The following is a 19510-nucleotide window of genomic DNA, read 5'->3' on the forward strand; positions in this document are numbered from 1 at the left end:
TGCACTGAGAGAGCAAGAAGTGGGATTCTGATCTGTTCAAATTTCTAAGTATCTCCAAACTGATGTTGCCATCCCCAGACTCTAGACATCCCTGGGCTCTCAAGTTCACTCATTCTTCTCTTCTTAAGAGGCCACAGAACCCAATTTAGAAGCGACGGGCATTGTATTTCTATGTTAATTCCTTGCTCCAGAGAGCAGCTGGGCAGCTACATCACTATTACAGGAAGCTAAACTCCTTTCACCACACTGAGTCTGTCTGGATCCGGTATAACTGGTGAGGATTTTCACATACAAGCTACATGGAATCTGTGATTAATTACTTTCTCATTAACACTTGTGGCTGAGTGTATGTCATGTGACTGCTTGTGTGTCAAGTACCTGAACCAGGAGGCCTATGAAGTTCTGGAACACACTCACATTTCTAGAGCATCCAAAATAGTTGAGGACTGTATTAAATTTGCTTGTAGAGATATCTAAGCAGAGTATTTCTAGGACTGTAGTATAAAATTACTGCGTATCTTTAATTTTAAGCATAACTGGTGCCATCAGTAGGATTTATGCACAGTAGGTTAAACTGACACACACAGAGCATAGAAGGCTTGTTACTGTTTCAGGTACCTCCCTGACTGACTGTTGCCAGATGTCAAGGAAAGGACTAACTCCTTTCCAGAGACATTTCTTGGGTGGGAGAAGTGCTTTATCAGGGACTCTGTCTGCACTGAAGGAGTGAGCTGTGAAGATTCATTGACATTTGAATAGACTCAGATATGCTGAAAATGGCTACAGAAAAGAGAAAAAAAAATGCCAAGAAACATCGGGCACTAAAAGGTGTAAATATTTTGTAACATAAAATAGAATTGCAATTTCCATTTGATTTCATTGAAGGAAAAAAAACTGGTAGCAATCGAACTTTTTTTCTTTTTTTATTTACAGATTCTGATGAAATGTTTGTGTCCTCCAGACTGTTTAAAATTCTGGGAGGAATGTTCCAAAAAAGCTTTTCTGATTTTGAGAGCTCCACGGAGAAAAGAATCACATGTGTACCTGATTGCTTCCTTGGATCAATGTCTCAGCTCTTTATAGGATGCTCTAGTTCACGGATAGCTGTGCAGACCTCCTGAAAGAGGTGGATCTCAAAGAGCTGTGATTCATGCCAGAATCAGACTTCACATGCTGAAAATGGAAAAGAGAAATTAAAAGCCAAATTTTTTTAAGTCTTCAAGGTGTTAATTGTTAAGCAGCAATAACCACCACAACACAAACAATTTCCTAGGAATTAGAGACTCAAGGTTGCCTTTCAGGCCACAGGCTCTTCACAGGTTGTTACTAATCTGCTGGAAGTTCCCTGAATTACAACTGCTATTGCCTTATTGTTTCTATAGCTGAGTTTTGTTTATTCTACAGGCTTTTATTAAAGCTATATGTGTGACAGGGTTATAAAACTGGGTAGGTGTTGCTCCTGGGCTAAAGCTTCTACTATACTTTCGTCTGGAAGTTAATTTTTGCATCTGAGTCATAAAACCTCTTCAAAAGGGTGCATCAGAAGTGTTTCCACATCCTTATAATCAAGTTTTTGAACAAGAGACCTAAGCTTAAAAGTCACCTTGGGCCCCTGCACACAAATGCAGAAAGAACATGCAGGCATATTACTTATGGGTGCTCTAGTTTGCACCATAAGGTATACTACTTATGCTCTGGGTAGAGAAAAAGGGAAGACTACAAAAATACGGTGACCCAAAGCTGTCCAATTTGGAGCAGTTACCCTGGCTGATAGTATTTGTTTTTCACTGAGACTGGCGATAGAATATGGTTTAAAAGGAAAAGTTAAATATGGCTATATTTAACTGCATACCCCAGCCAGCCTTGATCACAATAGTGTGTTCACATTAGTTGTTCCCTGTTTCATTCATCACCTCAATGTGCAGTGTCAGCCAGAAGCACCAAATTGTTGAGCATCGTCAGGAAGGGTGTTGAGAGCAATGCAGAGAGCATTGTTTTGCCAGTGCATAAAACCCAGGTGCACCCACATCCTGACTCATGCTTCTCACTGCTCTCAGCATTGCAAGAAGGACATAATGCACTGAGGAGAGGTACTGAGAAGGGCAGTACCTCTTATCAAGGGAGCCTTAAAAAGCTGAGGATTTTCAATGAAGGGAGGAGAAGGCTCCCTGGAAATAATATGAATGAAAAACTTGATCAGTAAATCCCATTTAACAGTTATAGTAAAGTACTTTCTTACATGAGCTTGTAAAATATGTAGTCACGGCATGTTTTAAAGGCAAACAATATGAGCAGTTCCAAAAAGAAGGTAGACAAATTCATGGACAACACGTCCACAAACAGGGAGAAGGCAGAGATGAGTCTATAACTTTTGGATGCTGGGAATGGTACTCAGATAGGAGTCATATTTGTTTGCACTTCCTAAACAGAATCTCCTAATGTCACTGCTGGAGACAGGATACTGGGTTGGATGGATTCATCACTGACTGAGCAAGCAGCACATTCCTTAGCTGCTTACAGCAGCAACATTCAAACCAGTACAAAGTATAAGCATACAGCATATATAAAACAAGTGGACTACCCTTTGGCTTGCTACCTTAGCAACACAGGTAAAATGTAACAGCATAAGTTACTATTCTGATTCGCAAGGGAGGAAGCACTCTGTGCTATGATTTCAGACTGAGGTCCAGGAAGTGCTGCCTTGAAGTCCTCAGATTCAGTCATTATGGGACCTCTGTGACACACACAGAATGCCAAATGAACTTCTGTTCTGTCCAGCCTTGCTCAGTGCCCTGAAGGTATGTTGGGCCAAAGTGCTCCTTCTGGTTGACATTGCTCTGGCTCTTCTTTACACCACTTCTGACCATAAAAGAGCCCATCAGGCTTTCATGTACCCTGAACCCAGAGATGAGTCTTTTGGGAACAACTCACAAAGCAGAACTACAAGCCCCTTTTACATTGCAATAGAGGAATAAGCAGAGAATAAACTAAATTGTGCATGCACACAATGTGCAGCATTGTCGCAGGAACAACTGCAGTTCTAATACTTTTAAATAACCTTGAAATAGAAAGACTGACTAAAGGTCTTTACAGTAGAGGGATTCTTTGATTTTAGTTTTGGTTTGTTGGGGTTTCTTTACATATACACAAAAGTAGTAAGAAAACAGAATGTAAATCGGTACAAATATATTTTTGTTTATATATTAGTTCAAATGGAAGATCACAGCTCATCAGGAACACAAGAAATACAGCACAGTAAATGAGAAATCCTCCTTGAGAGCAGAGCAGTCCATGGGAAAGATGTTACACTCCTGGAAATGTTAGTGGGATGAATGTCTTCATGAGTGCTGAGGACCTTCCTGGAGTGTCAATCTGCAGGCAGAAATCAAAGAATTTACAGCAAACACTACACTAACCACAGCAGCAGCTTTGGTGACAAAGCAGAAAGTGGCTAAATATCACATCTGGGGATGGTCCTACCATCAAAAGTGATGCAGAAAGATTTCAGATGCTGGGCATGGTTCTAACCTGGTTTCTGCAGGTACAAGCTCTCCACAGCCTGTAGCTGCAGGAGGTACTGGCTGGGGACTGCTGTGTAGCATTTTAACTCCTAAACAGTATTTTTAATTTTTTTCTTCTCACATTCCTCACAAGGAATTAGAGGTGCATCGAGCTGCTGGCAGAGCCATCTTTCAGAGGGAGGGTAAAACAGACAGGATATTCAAAGAAAACATGTCACTTTTTACAATGAGAAGAAAGTTGGTTTGAATTCTGGTTAGGCCAGGTTTGGGATGGTTTTCTTTTGACTGAGGGGGAGAAGAAAGTTTTTATGTGCTGATGGTCAGCAAAGAAAACAGAGAACAAGCCTTTTTGTTGGTTATTTTTTTTTACACAACTTTCAAAAAGACTTCTAAGTGCAGTAACTGAAAATTACTTCTTGGAGGTGGGTAACACTTTCCATCTATGAAGTTCATTCAGTGGCCAGCTTCCTTTGTGTGGGAAGGCACATGGGTGGGAGGATATCTTTCACATAACAATTGAATGGAAAATATGCATTAAAACCCCACAGACTGCCACACTCCAAAGCACTGAGTCAGCAGTGCCCTGGCAGCCGGGAGGGCCAACCATGTCCTGAGGTGCATTAGACAGAGCATCACCAGCCAGGTCAAGGCAGGTGATTGTCCTGCACTGCTCTGCACTGGTGTGGCCCCCCCTCAAGTTCTGTGTGCAGTTTTGGGCGCTACAATATAAGATAGGTATAAAGCTACCCTTCCAAAGAAGGGCTATGAAGATGGTAAAGGGCCTAGAGGGTAAGCCATATGAGGAGTGGCTGAAGTCATGGGGCTTGTTCAGCCTGGAGAAGAGAAAACTGAGGGAAGACCTCCTGCTGGTCTACAGCTTCCTAACAAGAGGAAGTAGAGGGGCAGGCACTGATCTCTTCCCTCTGGTCACCCAAGGGAATGGCCTGAAGTTGTGTCAGGGGAGGTTTAGGTTGGATATTAGAAAGAGGTTCTTCACCCAGAGGTTGGGCACTGGAACAGGCTCCACAGGGATGTGATCACAGCACCAAGCCTGACAGAGTTCAAGAAGCATTTGGACAATGCTCTCAGGCACACGGTATGATTTTGAGGGTTCTTCTGTGCAGGGCCAGGAGTTGGACTTCAATGATCCTTGTGGGTCCCTTCCAACTCAGGATATTCTATGACTCTACAGCACCTGACCTGCCTCTGACACAACAGAACATTTTTGTAAGAGACTCGAGTCACCAGCCTTTTAAACAGGTAATCTTCTATACAGAAAGGAATGGACTCTGTTGCAGTAGGAAAGAAGTCATGGTCCTACAGCCTGTCTCAAATGCAAGGTCCTGTGTAATCACTAGGCTTCAGCCACGAGTAATGTCATGGGTTGCAAAGGGTTATTGCACAATAAATATACATCAGAGTTTTACTCAGACTCGAAGAAAGGGCAAGAGGAAAGCCATGCTCAGTATAGGCAGTCCCTGTAGTATTACCAAAGGGTAGAGCCATAGCTCAGCTGCCCCATATTGGAGAGAGAGCTCTGAGGTGGCATTTAGAGCCAGGAAACAGTGACTGGCAGGATTCTGGGAAATACCAAAAGCTGGCAGCCTGTGTAGCTGGCAGGAACGTTTCCCCTTCTCCACCTGCCAATTTTTTTGTTCGTCTCCAAGCTCACTAAAGAAATGCATAGATGTTTCTCAACATATCAGTGGAATCACTTTCAATCACTATTTATGTCCCATAAATGATGCCATATAATCCAAATGAAATAACACCAAGCTAATTTTAAAATTGGTACTACATACATTACCAGAGCTGAGTCTGCTCTCATGAACGAGTGAAATCACCTGTCTCATGCAAACTAGCAGGTGTGTGTATGACTGGGGACCTCTGTCAAGGGCACTGGAAAACAGAGTGGCTGGATAGCTTATGCTGTCCAGAAGTCCCATCTACCATGATCTCTTACAACACATCCTACCCCTTTTAAGAACTGAAACCTTAAGAAACTTACCAGAAAAATCATGGTTGTGACACCACTTGCAAAGATACCGATACTTTAGCAGCACCAAGATTTCCACATCAAAGGATTATCATTCTAGAGTCACAGATGACTGCTGAAATCCCAAAGTGACAGATACCCATTAAAGAAAGAAAAAATTAAACGGTTAAAAATTAAATGTGTTGAAATTTATGACAAAATGACCGAGCCACCTTTTCCCTTCTGACATTACAAATTGGGGCAGGTGGGTACAATTTGAGTGCTAGGCTTTTATAACTTGTTTTGCTTATGCCCCCCCCCCAAATATAAATAATAATGTGGAGAAATGATGAAAAATTGCATCCTTCCAAGTAGGATGCATGTCAACTACATCAGGAAAGGACCATTTATGGATATCCTAGGAGAGTAATTAGCATCTATAGTGTCACTTAACTTTTTGTCTATTGAGGAGATTGCCCCTAAAAGCTGTGCTCATTTCACACATGGTACTGAAGAATGAATTATTTCCATAGCAATCTACATTTGGCAATACTGTAATAAAGTGGGAGAAGCAGTTATTTGAGCAATAAAACTACTGGCTGGAATACAACTGGCCTGTTTTACATATAATCAGTATTTTCCTGCACAAATACCTGCTTTAAGATAAACACCTCTTGCTTTTTGCAAAGGTATGCAAAAAAACTGTCAGAAGTAAAAAGGCAAAAACGAAGCAGTGAGACTGAATCCCTGGAGTGTTCATATCCAGCACCGAGAGACCTAGATCAGCAAGATATCCTAAGACTCCTCTTGGTGGATATCATGTCCTTATTTATTGTGCTCAAACCACTGTGGTTGAATTGGGAAGGTTTCAAGCATCTGGGCAGCAACACATAGCAATTGAGCTTAAACAGCAGGATGGCAAGAAGGCTAGGAAGACATCTGCCTGGGAAGAAAACAAAAGCTGACATAAAAAAATTATCAGTTCACATCCCAGCTAGCATGGCTGAACTCCCTGGCTCTGAATTTGCATCTCTGCACTTGCAACTCTAATACCTGGTGATGTGCTCTGATCTTTGTTCATTTACTGGTCCTGTCTGACTGGAAATAATGTTTTGGCAACAGCCTGCTATTTACTGTGGCATCACAGCCCTAAATATCCTTTAAGACCTACTGAGGCTTAGCTGGCCAAATTCTTATGCTGGCCTTTCAACTCTCAATGACATCTGAGTGCCTAGCTTGCTTATATCCTTTCCAAATATCCCACGTTCTGTTTTTTGATAACATATTTTGAAATATCTATTTTTAAAACTATCTCCCTTCTATCTACCACTTGAACAGTCAGTGCTGTTGTACAGCCTCCTGATACTACTGGGAAAAGCTCTTAAACTGATGCTCACTAAACTCTAGTTGAGTTCTAGTGAGCAAATGAAATAATAAGCTACACATCAAATGATGAAGCTTTGCTATTGCTGTTCCCCCATGTTCTTCTTGCATGAGAACAGCAATGATACACCAGCATATGGCTCTTAGGATTACTAGTTTCCATGTGCAATGCTTCCACCTGCAATTCCTCAGTTAAACAGGCTGTTTTGAACAGTATTTCTGCTCTGCAAGAAAACAAGAGTCCAAACAGCAAGGAAGCCATATCCACAACTAATAATTCCTGTGGAAGGTACAGCACCTTTTAAAAACTGATGGATTAGATTCAACCTGCTTCAATAGGCACTCACCAGGAAATAGTCCAAGTTAATTTTACAGCTGACAGCTTAAAAGGTTGGGTGAATAATCTGTTCTCTTAAAATGGAAAACTTCCATTCTCTGAAAGATCCTGGACTTCCCAAAATTCATCTATACAGATATACGCTGCTGCAGCAGCTTCACGGGATATGAAAACAAGCAATCATTCCTTTCTCTACTTGCCCTCCTTACTCATTGCTGCAGAGCAGAGTAACTCCAAAGCTCACTAGTGCAGGAAGGCAGTGGCTCTGTGGACCACGTTCCCTGCCAGAGGTGATGTGGCTTTGCTCTCTCTTTTAGTCCCCGTGAGTCCTGACTAAGAAGCTGTACCTGTCACCTCTGTTGTTAGTTGAGAGATTAGGCACTTAACTCCTTTCAAGTATATACTATATGTGGTTCGACAGCAGCACAGTTGCTCAAATTAACTGTGTCACTTTAAAAACATTACTTTTTGGCAAGAAATAGCAGTGACCAGGCAGAATGGAAACAGGAAGAGAATAGGGTGAGGGGGAAAACAGATATCAAGAGCATGGCAGAGAATTACTGCCATGGAGAAAATGCCATTTTCTCCATGACATTCATACCTCCAGGTGACACCAAAGCAAGGAAATAAAGATTTTTAAAGCAGCTGATCAAGAATAAAGCAAACTGTCTAGAACATGAAATCAGGAGGTGAAAAGCAAGGAAATGTTGAAACTAGTATTTTTTCTTTTTAAAGGAACATTGCTGCTGCTGTACCATCAGTCTAAGTAGAGGTAGGACTCAGTCTATGGCTGCAAGCACTGCAGAAGAGGCCATAAACACAATGCACAGGTTTTCTGTCAGACTATGCTGTCATATTCCACAAAGCAGACAATGCTGAGGCTTTCTGCTAGGACTAAGCTCTTCACTCCCAGTAACTGGCTTCTTTGTGCTAATGCACTCTAAGAGCGACATTCAATGACAGATACCAGGGAAAAAATCATTGTCTTGAGAGTACTTGGCATGCCCATCTACCACAGTGATTTGACCAGCTTTGGCTGGGTCCCAGGCAAGTAGGTGTCTTTTCATTTCATAGCAGTATGTCCTTTTAAAAGATTTCTAATCCCTGTAGTTCAGGAAAGCAGGAGATAATGGAGGATGTGCTTCTTAGTGATTATCAGAGGGAATCATAATGGAGCATTTGCACAATTAATTCATTTCCTATATCCAGCATACTAAATTAATCTAGGGAATAAAACTGATTAAGTTTCTCTTCTAAGAAGCATATTCTTTCTGCACCAGAACTTGATCTTGCATTTACTATTTATATATGATTTGGTGAGATAAATATGATCCAATTTAAATGACTGGTTGCAGCATCAATCTTACCTAGTCTGTAAGCCAGCTCTGATTCTACAGGAAGGATGTATCTCCAGTATGGAACAATTCTTTGTCTAAAGGTAGAAGATTCAAAATTAAAGATAAAACCATGAATATGTTGATCTGAGTAACCAAGAGATTCTGTTTAACTATCAAAACTTCTGTTTGCTGCTGTCCTTCTCAAGAGGTCCTCAGGCCTTGGCTTGTCCAGGTCTCAAGACACAGGAGGATTAATCTTGATTGCTGTCTGCATGCTCATTAAAACTTTTGGTTTCTTAAACAAGCCTTATAGTTAAGAGAAATAATTTGGGTTTTTCTTTAGAGGATTTAAGATTTGGTGCAGTAATTCCTCCCTTTCTTGTATGAACTTACTTTTCTGGTGTGTGAACTTACCTCACCGGACCTTGGGGCACTGTATGGGCTGAGGTTAATGCATGCATAGGCAGGAGAAAAGTAATAGCTATAGCAGAAAAACAGAAGAGGTGGGAAATTTATTTAGCAGTCAGTGGTGGTGCTATTCCTTTCTAGAGTGTAGTTGCCAAGTAGACTGTGTATTTTCTCTCCCCTTGTTCCTCAGCCCTCCTTTTCTGGACACACAAGACTGCAGTACATGTCCTGTTTCTTCTATAACTCATTTATCCACAAATGTGGGCCATATTCCTTCCATATATCCCACCAGCTACAGAACTTGCTTTAGTCATGTGAGCTTTACTGCCTCATCTAGGCTGTGGCAGCATAAGCTGGAAGAGAGCTGTTAGTCAACAGATAACCTTGCTCTCAGGATGTCCTGCCAATGCCCATTCCCTCCTCAGATGACATCAGGTAGGCACCTATTGACTAGTAAACCCAGTAAGGAAGCATTTATATCAAAAGCAGGAAAGACTCCAAGCTTTTATTTAAAATAAAATAAAATATGATTGGATCCTGCAAACATGATCCAAAAGTTCCCTAAAGGATCATCACCCAGAAGGTGGGAGGGGTGGGGCAAAAAGGGCGAAGAACACGTGATTTACATGTTCATTTCATAGTCTCTAAACACCTGGCAGAGCCAGAATGAAAGTCTGGGGTATGAGGAGCTTTTGACACTTTAGAGGTCACAAACTTTCAGTCCTTTGCCATCTTTAACTTGGATTGCAAATCAACATTCAAGATGCAGAAGGTAAAGACGGAACTCCTTGAATTCCTGTGTTCCTGTTAAAGCTGTTCAGTGTCCACAACTCTGACCCTAAAGGCCTGGCTTGGCTAGACAGTGCTGTTTGGACAAGGAAAGTCTGCCCAGGTGCTTTTAATTACCAGGAAAGTAGTTTTCCAGAAATAGCTTACTGGCTGTTTGCCAGATCTATTTCTTCCGACAGGAAAAGCGAAATGTAAACATCCAGCACTTCATAACAGACCACAGAAATCTCTCTCCAACTGAAACAGGACTCTGGAAAGATTGTGCTAGCCTCTTGTCTCCTTTACAAAACCCTGGGCTACCCCCTAAGCAGAATTATCCCACCCAGCTTAGGAGACTGCTGCTGGGAGATTCTGAGAGCGCCCTCACGCTGCAGGAGACATTGCAGTGCTGAAAAATCCCCTGGCTTAATACACAAATGCTGCTCCTGAGAGCAGAGCAAACAGGGAGCTACTGCCATGCAAACACTTAACAAGGCCTTTGGGTACTGCCAGAAGAGACCAGTTCCACCTAGTTGCCTACGAGTGGCAAAACTGGGCCCACCTGGAATTGATTGAGAAGGAAGGCTGGTGGATATATAAATGTCTGCTCTCATTTAGCCCCTTCTTCAGCATTTATTTCTTCTTTGCTACTGTCAGATTTTCCTGAACTTCAGAGCTAGTCCTCAGTTACATGGCAGTGTGCTTACTAGTGATACGAGTATAGAGGTATCTCATATGTTGTAACATCTCTAAAGGCAACTCTTTAGGAAGTATTTCACCTTCCCTTTCCTTGATCTGTGCCTGGGCATGTCTTACAGGAGGCAAAACCCTGGGGAAAGTATCTCCTAATAACTCTAAGCATGACACACATGGGGAGGCAAGAAAGCTTGTTTTCTGGGTTCTACTGCAATACTCTGGCAGGAAGAAAATGAGACAGAGAATGTTACAGTGAATATATAGAGCTTCACTCTTTGCAGCAACTGCCAGGCAGCTCATGGCTCCAATTCTCACTTTGCATTCTTGCTCCCTGCCAGCATGGCATCTGTGCTCAGTCTTTCAGCATTGAAAGTTCCCTATTTCTGGAACCTGTAGCCAAACTCCATGACAGGAGATATGTTCTTATTAATGCTTTAGTTTCTAGTCTGGCAATTTTTGGAAGACATCCAGAGGATATGTGAAAGAGCTGTAGGTTGAAATAAGGAAATTTTGATTGGTTTGATTACTCAGATATTACTCTTAATTCCAGTGATGCTTAGGGATTCCCAGGAGCAAGGCTTCTTTGCTGGTAAGCGCTATACAAATATGTAGGATAACATTTGCAATAAAGAGGTGATGGATAGAATAGGAAACACAGGTAAGGGGAGTTTTCTAGAGATGGCACAGTAAGCGATTAAGTAGCTTGCCCAAGGTTGCAGAAAGAGACTGTGTGAGAGCCAGAAACTGAGACTATGTCTGCTGAGTCATACAACACGAGTTTACTCATCTGAATTTTTTCCCATTGCCTAAATACCAAGGGGCTCAGCTGTGATATAATACACACAAGTTGCTTCAATGGAACTGAACTCAGTAAACAGAGAGTGGTTTCATTAGCCTAAAGAAAAAAAGACCTTTATCTTACAGAGGGTGAAAAATAAACTACTTATTTGCAAGGAAGGCAGTGGCCTACTCTTCTGGGTTGCTGCTGGGTAGTGTCACTATTGTGCTTGGTTCATACAGGGAGATGACTCACTAGTGCTGACACTGTGATGCTGCTGTTGGTCTTTCTTGCACATCTGACTTCCTTACTTTGGGCAATTTTTACAACTGTACCCATCCTCCACAGTTCTTCAGCCCGTTCAAAGTCTCCATAGCCAAACTCAGGTCTGGAGGGAGCGATGTGAAAATAGTGCTATCTGCTACATGTACAGGTAGATGCCAAGGGAGGTTTCCAGCTAAATGAAATCCTTGCAATTTATGGTAAAGAGGATAGGAGAGGGCATCAGGAGGAAATTGCAATGCAGAGCACTGCAGATTGCATTATGAATTTCTCCTCTGGAGACCAGTTGTGAAGAAAACCAAAGGGATAATCTTGCTTCCTCTTCACAAGAGGTCAGCCAAGGCAGAGAGTTGGAGTCAGCCCCAGACAGCTGAAATTAGCAAGAATTAGCAAAAAATCCAGTGTCCATAAGTAACCTTTATAAAAATTAAGAACCTTATGTTGCACCAAATAATGCAAAGGAGAGCTTCTCAGGAGGACTGTGGAAACATCAGCCCAGTTCCATTACACAGTCCTTCACATATACCCACAAGGCAAACAAACAGCTAATTCAGTCACTAAAGAGATCTGATGCTTTCCAGGGAGACTCTCGGAACTGAAGAGATGGTATGAGACAGGATGGTAAAGAAAGAATCAAAGCTGGAGCAGAGGGTCCCACTGTGTAGGAAAAAAGCTCCAGTTGGCCAGTATTTGACTGTTTGCACTGTTTTTCCTCTGATCTGGCAGAGTTCTCTCAGCTCTGTAACTTGCAACATTTAAGCAGTTCACTGAAGGCAGTGGGGCTGCATCTGGGCTTGGAGCATAACACAAACTGAACATGCTACTACACTGCTGTCTCGAGGTGCTTCCCAAAAATGCAAGAATGAGCCTTTCTGGCTGGATATTTGCCTACACTAGATTTTTGCTAAACATTTCCCACCAGTCCCTATCAGGTCTGATGGGGACATAGCAACAATGTGGACTCTTGAGCAAGGCTGACTTTGAATTTACATATTAAAAGTCTGAGTCCATGAGGAAAGATTTTTAGAAGGCCAAAATGCATTAGGAGGCTAGCTAGCATTGATTTGCACATTCTAGAAATAAAACCTGTACCTCAGAATCCATATATATGTTTCCAGAAAAATAATTTGACTTTCAATTTAGCATCTGTTCTCACCTCCAATGAGACTTGCATATGTCCAGAACTTATGAAAAAGCAATATATTCCTCTGTAGGAGGCCAATCCTAAACATTTATTAACATAACTTGATATTCACATTTGTAAAATGTTGACCTTCTTCTAAAATATTGTTTTACTAACTGATTTTTCTCATTATCTAAAAGTTGTTCATGCAGTGCTGTAGAACTACCCCAATAGGCTGGGTGTGTAAATCAAGACTATGCTAAAACAAACTTAAAAAAAATTCCTGAAAATTTGTGTCTGTTTGGGTGGTTCCCACAATTTGTCTTTTCATAAAATGGCCTCTTGCCTGGGGAAAAATTTAGATGCACTTAGTTTTTGAATATTGTCCAATGAAAATTTCTGAAGGTTATTTTTTTCCATTTGAGAACAGAAACGTCCTCTCCATGCTCCCCTGCCCGCAGCTGTTAAAAGATATGTAAAAGCACAGAAAAGAGCCCAACCCAAAACAGTAGTTATTAAACTTCCCCCTTCCTCTTATTTTGCAATAACAGTTCAGAAACATGCACAGTTAACTTTTCATCATGAAAACTATTCTCATCTAAGTTGCTAATACACCCATAGAACTGATAAGCTAAGAATATTTCCTGATGCTTTTTTTTTTATTATTTCCACTTAGTATTTATTTCCATGCCAAGTATTAGTATATTCTCTACCCATTTTGAAATTCATATCCAAAGACACATTGCGTGTAGAAATGCAGACTTTAGGAGGCTTTTTTCCTTCTCTTTTTTTTTTCTTTCTATCTAATACTTTTGCTGATTATGGAAAATTGTTCTAGACTGATCACTCAGAGCAATCTGAAAGAACTTTTATGAGTAACAAGCAAGGTTAATAGGCCAAGGTAGCACATAAACAAGAAGTTTCTTCTTTTAACATCAGGATCCCTGAACACAGGGATCTATTGATCTTCTAAACTGTAAGGCAGATCACTCAGCTTTCTCTGTGTTGCCTACAAAGGCTGCTCTAACTTCCCACCAGGAAAATTATGTCAGACTGACTTCATAAAGCACCCTAAAAGTGGTTTGAGCTCTTATGAAAACTGGAAATTACATATCTATTCTTAATACTCTTATAAATATTACTAATATTGTTTGATTAATAAGCTGTTAAGAAAATTCTGTGTTATCTTCCTCTATGAGCTTTTACTGCAGTAACATTATGCAGATCCTTACTACATAAGCACACTTTGGTAGTGGCAGGAAGAGGATTTTGAGCCCCTGAGCACAGACACTCACACCACTTGTCACAGGACCCCAGAGGATGTCTGTGAGTGGGAGTTCTGTTTCTGCCCAAGGGGCAACTCGGCTGCTCTTCAGTCTCACAGGCATTGCTGGTATTGGCCTTGCTTGAGTATACTGTCCCACCAGTGGACTCCCTGCATTTAAACATGTCCCAGGCATCATGGTGTGCCACCTGAGGGCTGTGTTACTTGGGATTTAGGAACTTTGGTAGGACTGGCCACACTGGAACTCAACCAGGCAAATAAGTGACAGCTCTGCTACAGTGGCAGGTGTTTGTGTTCTGCAGGAAGTGAGGCCTGAGAGATGATATCTAACCTCCTGTTAGCCTGATATCCTATAAATGACAATGGCTAATAGCAGCACCCTAGGGAATAAAAGGAGAAGAAAATAACAGCATGTTAAGCATGTAGTAATGGTTTCCCAGGGTCTTTCCACCAAGTTTTCTGCAGCATCCAATCTGCAGCTCAGAGTTCTGGGATGTAAAAATATAGTCATTTGTATCATATCTACATGGTTAGACCCTGACATTGATACTTTTTATGACAAAGTACACAATTCACCAAGAACCAAAATATAGATGTTTCTTTCTTCAAAAGTTAATTCAGACTCACAAATACCAGAATCATTTGATGAAAGCCTGGAGAATTTTAGGGAAAAAGAAACTAAAAAGCAAGAGAGAGGGAACTTCTCAGCCTGCCCTGACCTCATATTCCCTTGTCTGCACCCCACCCATTTGACACTGTTGAGCTGAAATTGGATCAGTAATATGATAAACTGCAAACTAGGTGAGGTTATGCCAGTAGTAGAGGCAATCATCCTGTCTTAGCTAAACCATTTTCAGAGGAGAAAGAGGAAGGACTAGGAAGACCTTTGTAAAGTGCACAAGTATATCAGTACTTTTATAGTCCCGTTACTGGAAGCCCTACACATGTTTCAGTTGATAAGGCAATCACAAGGCTTTCATTCTCATCTGAATAAGAACATTTAATCTTTTCAACATAAAGTCCCATGTGCTAAATTAAATTTCCTGCCAGCTCAGCAAACAGTTTTGCCACTTTGAACTGCATTGTGCATGCTTTCCTTTCATCACAGGATGCATTCTGTCTCGGCATCAACAGCCAAGAGGGGAAAGACCAGTCTACTCCAGCACAAGCATCAATATGATGTGGGTTTCAGAACCACCATCAACCAGCAGGCAACTGGGGTGGGATGCAAATGACCAAGCAAAGGTACCTGCAATGGGGGTAGCTGTGTCTGAATAGTCACTGCAGATTCCTTCAACTGTCCACAGAGATAAAAGGCCACTTGGTTGGTACAGTGCAGTTCATCTGACACAAGCAGCTGGGCAGACAACATCCTAAAAGTGCCTCTTTCTCTGTATTGGTGTTTAAGGATATGTGGAGAACTATCTCAGGTGTAGACAGCCACATTGCAAATCTCTGTGATCAGGAAGGAAGAATCTGACTTTCAGTTCCCCCACAGTTCTAGCTAATAGAATTCTTTGCCACAGTAGGTTTGGGGAGGCTTCTCTATTTCCCCTGCTGCAGCTCACTGGTCTATGGGTGTTTCAAAATGCTTCATGCTTATAGGCTAAATTTTGCATATTCATTCAAGAGCCATATAAAAACCTAAAGCAGAGAAAGCTGGTCATATTTTTCTTTCACGCAAAGAGAGGGAAGAAGCTGATTGCACTATTGAAAAAGCAGAGGTGTTTTTTTCATGTCATATATTCTCAACAAATTTAAAACATCTTGGTAAAGTTCACCAAATATTTGTGCTGATTTTGTAACAAGTTTTAACTGGTTTGATTATTTGTTAAACTTTCCTTATTTACCTTTTTACTACACAGGAGTTTGTGATTTAAGAAGATCTTAAACAAACAGAAGTTCTATGGATGCTACAGTACAAAGCAAAAGGAAGACTGGGGGAGGAATATACAGTGAAAAAACTTTGTTTGTTGCCTTTGGTTAGGTCTATTCACAGCTTAGTTCCTTCCCAGCTTTTCTTGCATCATTTGGAGTTCATATCATTTTAGAGATTTGCTGACACAGATTCAAAAGTAAATGGATTTTGGCTATTAAAATCAAACTCAAAAATATACTTTTCTTTGTTATACCAGAGAAACATCACAGGAAGATGAGTTTGACCTATAAACCTCAATTCCTCCATTTACCAAACTCTAGCCTTACTTGATCAGAATAACTGAACATGCCTGAAGAAGAAAAGCTTAATTTGCTATAAGAAGGAATTAAATGTGTATAAACAGACACTAGGTTTTGGCAGGCTATCCTCTTTCCTAATCCTCAGTATTTCCCCAATTACTATACAGCCCAATCATTCTACATAAGTTGTTTTTATTAACACTATAAGAGGCCATCTGTCTGCAAATACCCAGTCAAATAATAGAAACCAACATGAAAATAATCAAATTCAGCTACTGACAGATCTAAAAGATTTGTGTGCAGAATAAATATTTACTTTTTAGGCACTTCAATATCATTCTGGGAGTTTTCCAAGCATTTATCATTTCAGGGTGGCAGGGTAACAATTGTTTCTCCACCCATTTCAAGAATTTTTATTTTCAATCACCAAAAATGATGTAACATGAGGCCTTTCCAATATGCATCGTGTTATCACACCCCCAAAATACTGAGCACGCTGTGAGTGTTACAGGCTTATAGAAAACAAAAAGGTGCATTTTGATCACAAAAATTTTATCTCTCTTAGAAATGTCTTGTCTAAAAGATCGGAGTTCCTCAACAAAACTATGGCTGCAAAAATGGGCAGGTCCTCCGGATGGATTCCCTAAATCAGTTTAGATGGATTAAGTTTAGTAATCTAAACTAAAATACTTGGATTAACTGAACAGTTTCTGTTGAGAACTATTTTGGATTTGATTTTAAACACACTGATTTGCATAGAAGCTTCCTTTGGTAGTTTCAGTTTGAAATCAGCATTGTTTGCCATAATCAATATTCCTTTAGAAAACAAGGAAGAAGAGGCAGAAAAATGGGGGCGCTACATAGAATAACCCTCTGGGCAGTGCTAGAAAATATAGCAACTTGTATCCTATGGGGCACATGCAGTGCTACAGGGGGAAGAGCTTCTGGAAAGCTGGCCAGTGGAAGAGGACCTGTGGGCGTTGGTGGACAGCAGCTGAACATGAGCCAGCAGTGTGTCCAGCTGGCCAAGAGGGCCAGTGGCATCCTGGCTTGGATCAGAAACTGTGTGACCAACAGGGCTAGGGCAGTGATTACCCCCCTGTACTCGGCACTGGTGAGGCAGCACCATGAATACTGTGTCCAGTTTCAGGCCCCTCGCTGCAAGAAAGACATTGAGGTGCTGGGACATGTCCAGAGAAGGGACACAAAGCTGGTGACGGGCCCAGAGCACAAGTCCTATAAGGAGCAGCTGAGGGAGCTGGATTGTTTAACCTGGAGCAAAGGAGGCTCAGGGAGACCTTATCACTCTCCACAACTTCCTGCAAGGAGGCTGTAGCCAGGTGGGGGTCAGTTACTTCTCCCAGGTAACAAGTGTTCAAAAAACATGTGGGTGTGGCTCTTGGGGACATGATTTAGTAGTGAACACAGTGGTGCTGGGTTAATAGTTGGATTTCATGATAGTAGAGGTCTTTTGCCATCTTGATGACTCTATGATATTATGTCATTATTCTCTTCCATCCAACGTTTTCATGGGGACAGAAGAGATTGAAAGGATTAACTAGGAGTTGCAATAGATCTCTGAGCAATGAACATAACAAAATGCATGCCAGTGTGGAAGAGAGTGGTTTCCCTTCCTGTTCAACAGTCTAAGAAATGATGATGATCCAATGTTGCGTAGCTATTTTTCAGCTACCCCTCGTGTTTCACCACTGCTCAAGCAGATGCCTAAGAGAGGAATACCCACTTACCCTGTGAAAGAAACAGCTGACAGTCACAGTGCCTCCTCCCAGGGAAGGCTGTTGCTGCACTGCACAAAAACAGCTGTAGAGCTGTGCACTTCCCACTTTGCCACATGTAGGCTGGAGCTCCCAGCCCGTTCGTAGAGCAGTTACTTGTGTTTGGCCCTGATGCTGGAAGGTAAACATCCAGAAATGTTGCAAGCACATATGATTGCTCTGTTTCCTTGATTTTCACCAACTTACCTCAAAACTGAATATGCCTCAGTGGCCATACTGATTCTAACCTGTAATCGTAGGTTTAAATAAAATGTCAAAATAAATTAAAAGCAGCTGATCACAATGAAAGACAATTTAATATGATGAAGAAAGGTCTGAAGTCCCTTTATGGAAATGGACTAGATTGCCTCTTGAATTATTATCTCTGCTTGAACACAGAGATGCTTTAAATAAAAGCCTGTCTTTTCTTAGAAAGCCCTGCCTTCAAAATATATTTCTTGTTCTTAAGAAGATAAAATATACAGGAGGAATATCTTTTCATAACTATCTTACACTGTAGATTTATGATATACTGAGAACAATGACCACGGTAACTAAAAAGGTACACATACAACAGGTTTGTATAAAAAAATTACATAAATGTTTGCAATATGGTCTGAAGTACTATCATTACTGGTTAGGGAACTAAAACTTTTCATCAGGGATCACTACAACTGCCAAAAAATCAACTATTATGTAATAGCTGAAAAAAAGAGAGAGAAAGAGGGAGAGGGAAAAAAACCCATTTTGCATCTCCTCATGGTCCCTGGAGTATCTGTCCAGACCAGATGTTAGGAGGGAAGGATGTGCTTGTACAGCCTGCTGCACAACAAATGACAAAAGGATTAGGCTTCTTACAATAGGGTAAGTAAAGAGGTGTCAGAAATGCTGGGGAACTCATGCTTATGGAAGGCAACGGGGAGGAAGAAACTTCTGTGCTTAGCTATAGGTCTCACCTTCAAAAGATGAGGGACTGGTATCCTGGCTGTGATGTTTGGTAAATCAACTCCTCTCTTTTTGTGCCTAGCTTAAGCCAAATTGCAATTTTAACTCATTCAGAGTCATATTAAAAATTGACTCATTAATTTTAAAATCAAATAGTCATATTAATAGAAATTAGTTATTATATGTTGCTATACAATAATGTAGTTGTTATAAACTATATTTGTATCTGCTTTGCAGATGAAAAAAAGTGGAAAACAGTTCTTCAACTACAAAAACTACACTAATAAAACATATTCCATTTCCTGCTTAAGCTATACTGTTCTAAGGCACTTACCACCCACGTAGCTCAGTAGAGTGAACTTCAGAGCACAGAGAGGGACCAGCAATAAAAAAAGCTCTTCAGCTGTTAAAGCCACACACCATTTTGCTGGGCCTGAAAAAAGGATGGACAAGTAGCAGGAGAGTTAATGTCAGGAAATAATAATAACACTAATACTTCACTAATTACTCTTTTCCTCTGCACTCGATCAAAAGTGAGATTAGGACTGCAGCTAACCAAAAAATAAACCCCAAAAATTTATGTTAAGAATAAGAGGATGCATCTGTTTCCTGCTTTAGCCAGATCTGCTCACCCTCGCCATCAGAATAGCTGCACCGAGACGCGAAGTTCTGAAGATTAAAGCTGAGGGTCACTATTTTTACTCAGAAGAGCTCAAGAA

At 41.0% G+C, this 19510-nt stretch overlaps 1 long non-coding RNA gene across 1 annotated transcript; it reads right to left on the reverse strand.

The window, feature by feature from the left end:
- Positions 1–1138: 1138 nt before the first annotated feature.
- LOC127478428 (uncharacterized) lies at positions 1139–19178 on the reverse strand. Its single transcript, XR_007907226.1, has 3 exons — positions 19126–19178; positions 5530–5632; positions 1139–1173 (listed from the first exon to the last, which is right to left on the reverse strand). It is a non-coding gene; the product is annotated as an uncharacterized LOC127478428 (long non-coding RNA).
- Between the last annotated feature and the right edge of the window lie 332 nt (positions 19179–19510).

Source organism: Manacus candei, unplaced genomic scaffold (assembly GCF_025592945.1).
Source record: "Manacus candei isolate 608988 ecotype Guabito, Panama unplaced genomic scaffold, ASM2559294v1 h1tg000060l, whole genome shotgun sequence".
Lineage (NCBI taxonomy): Eukaryota > Metazoa > Chordata > Aves > Passeriformes > Pipridae > Manacus > Manacus candei.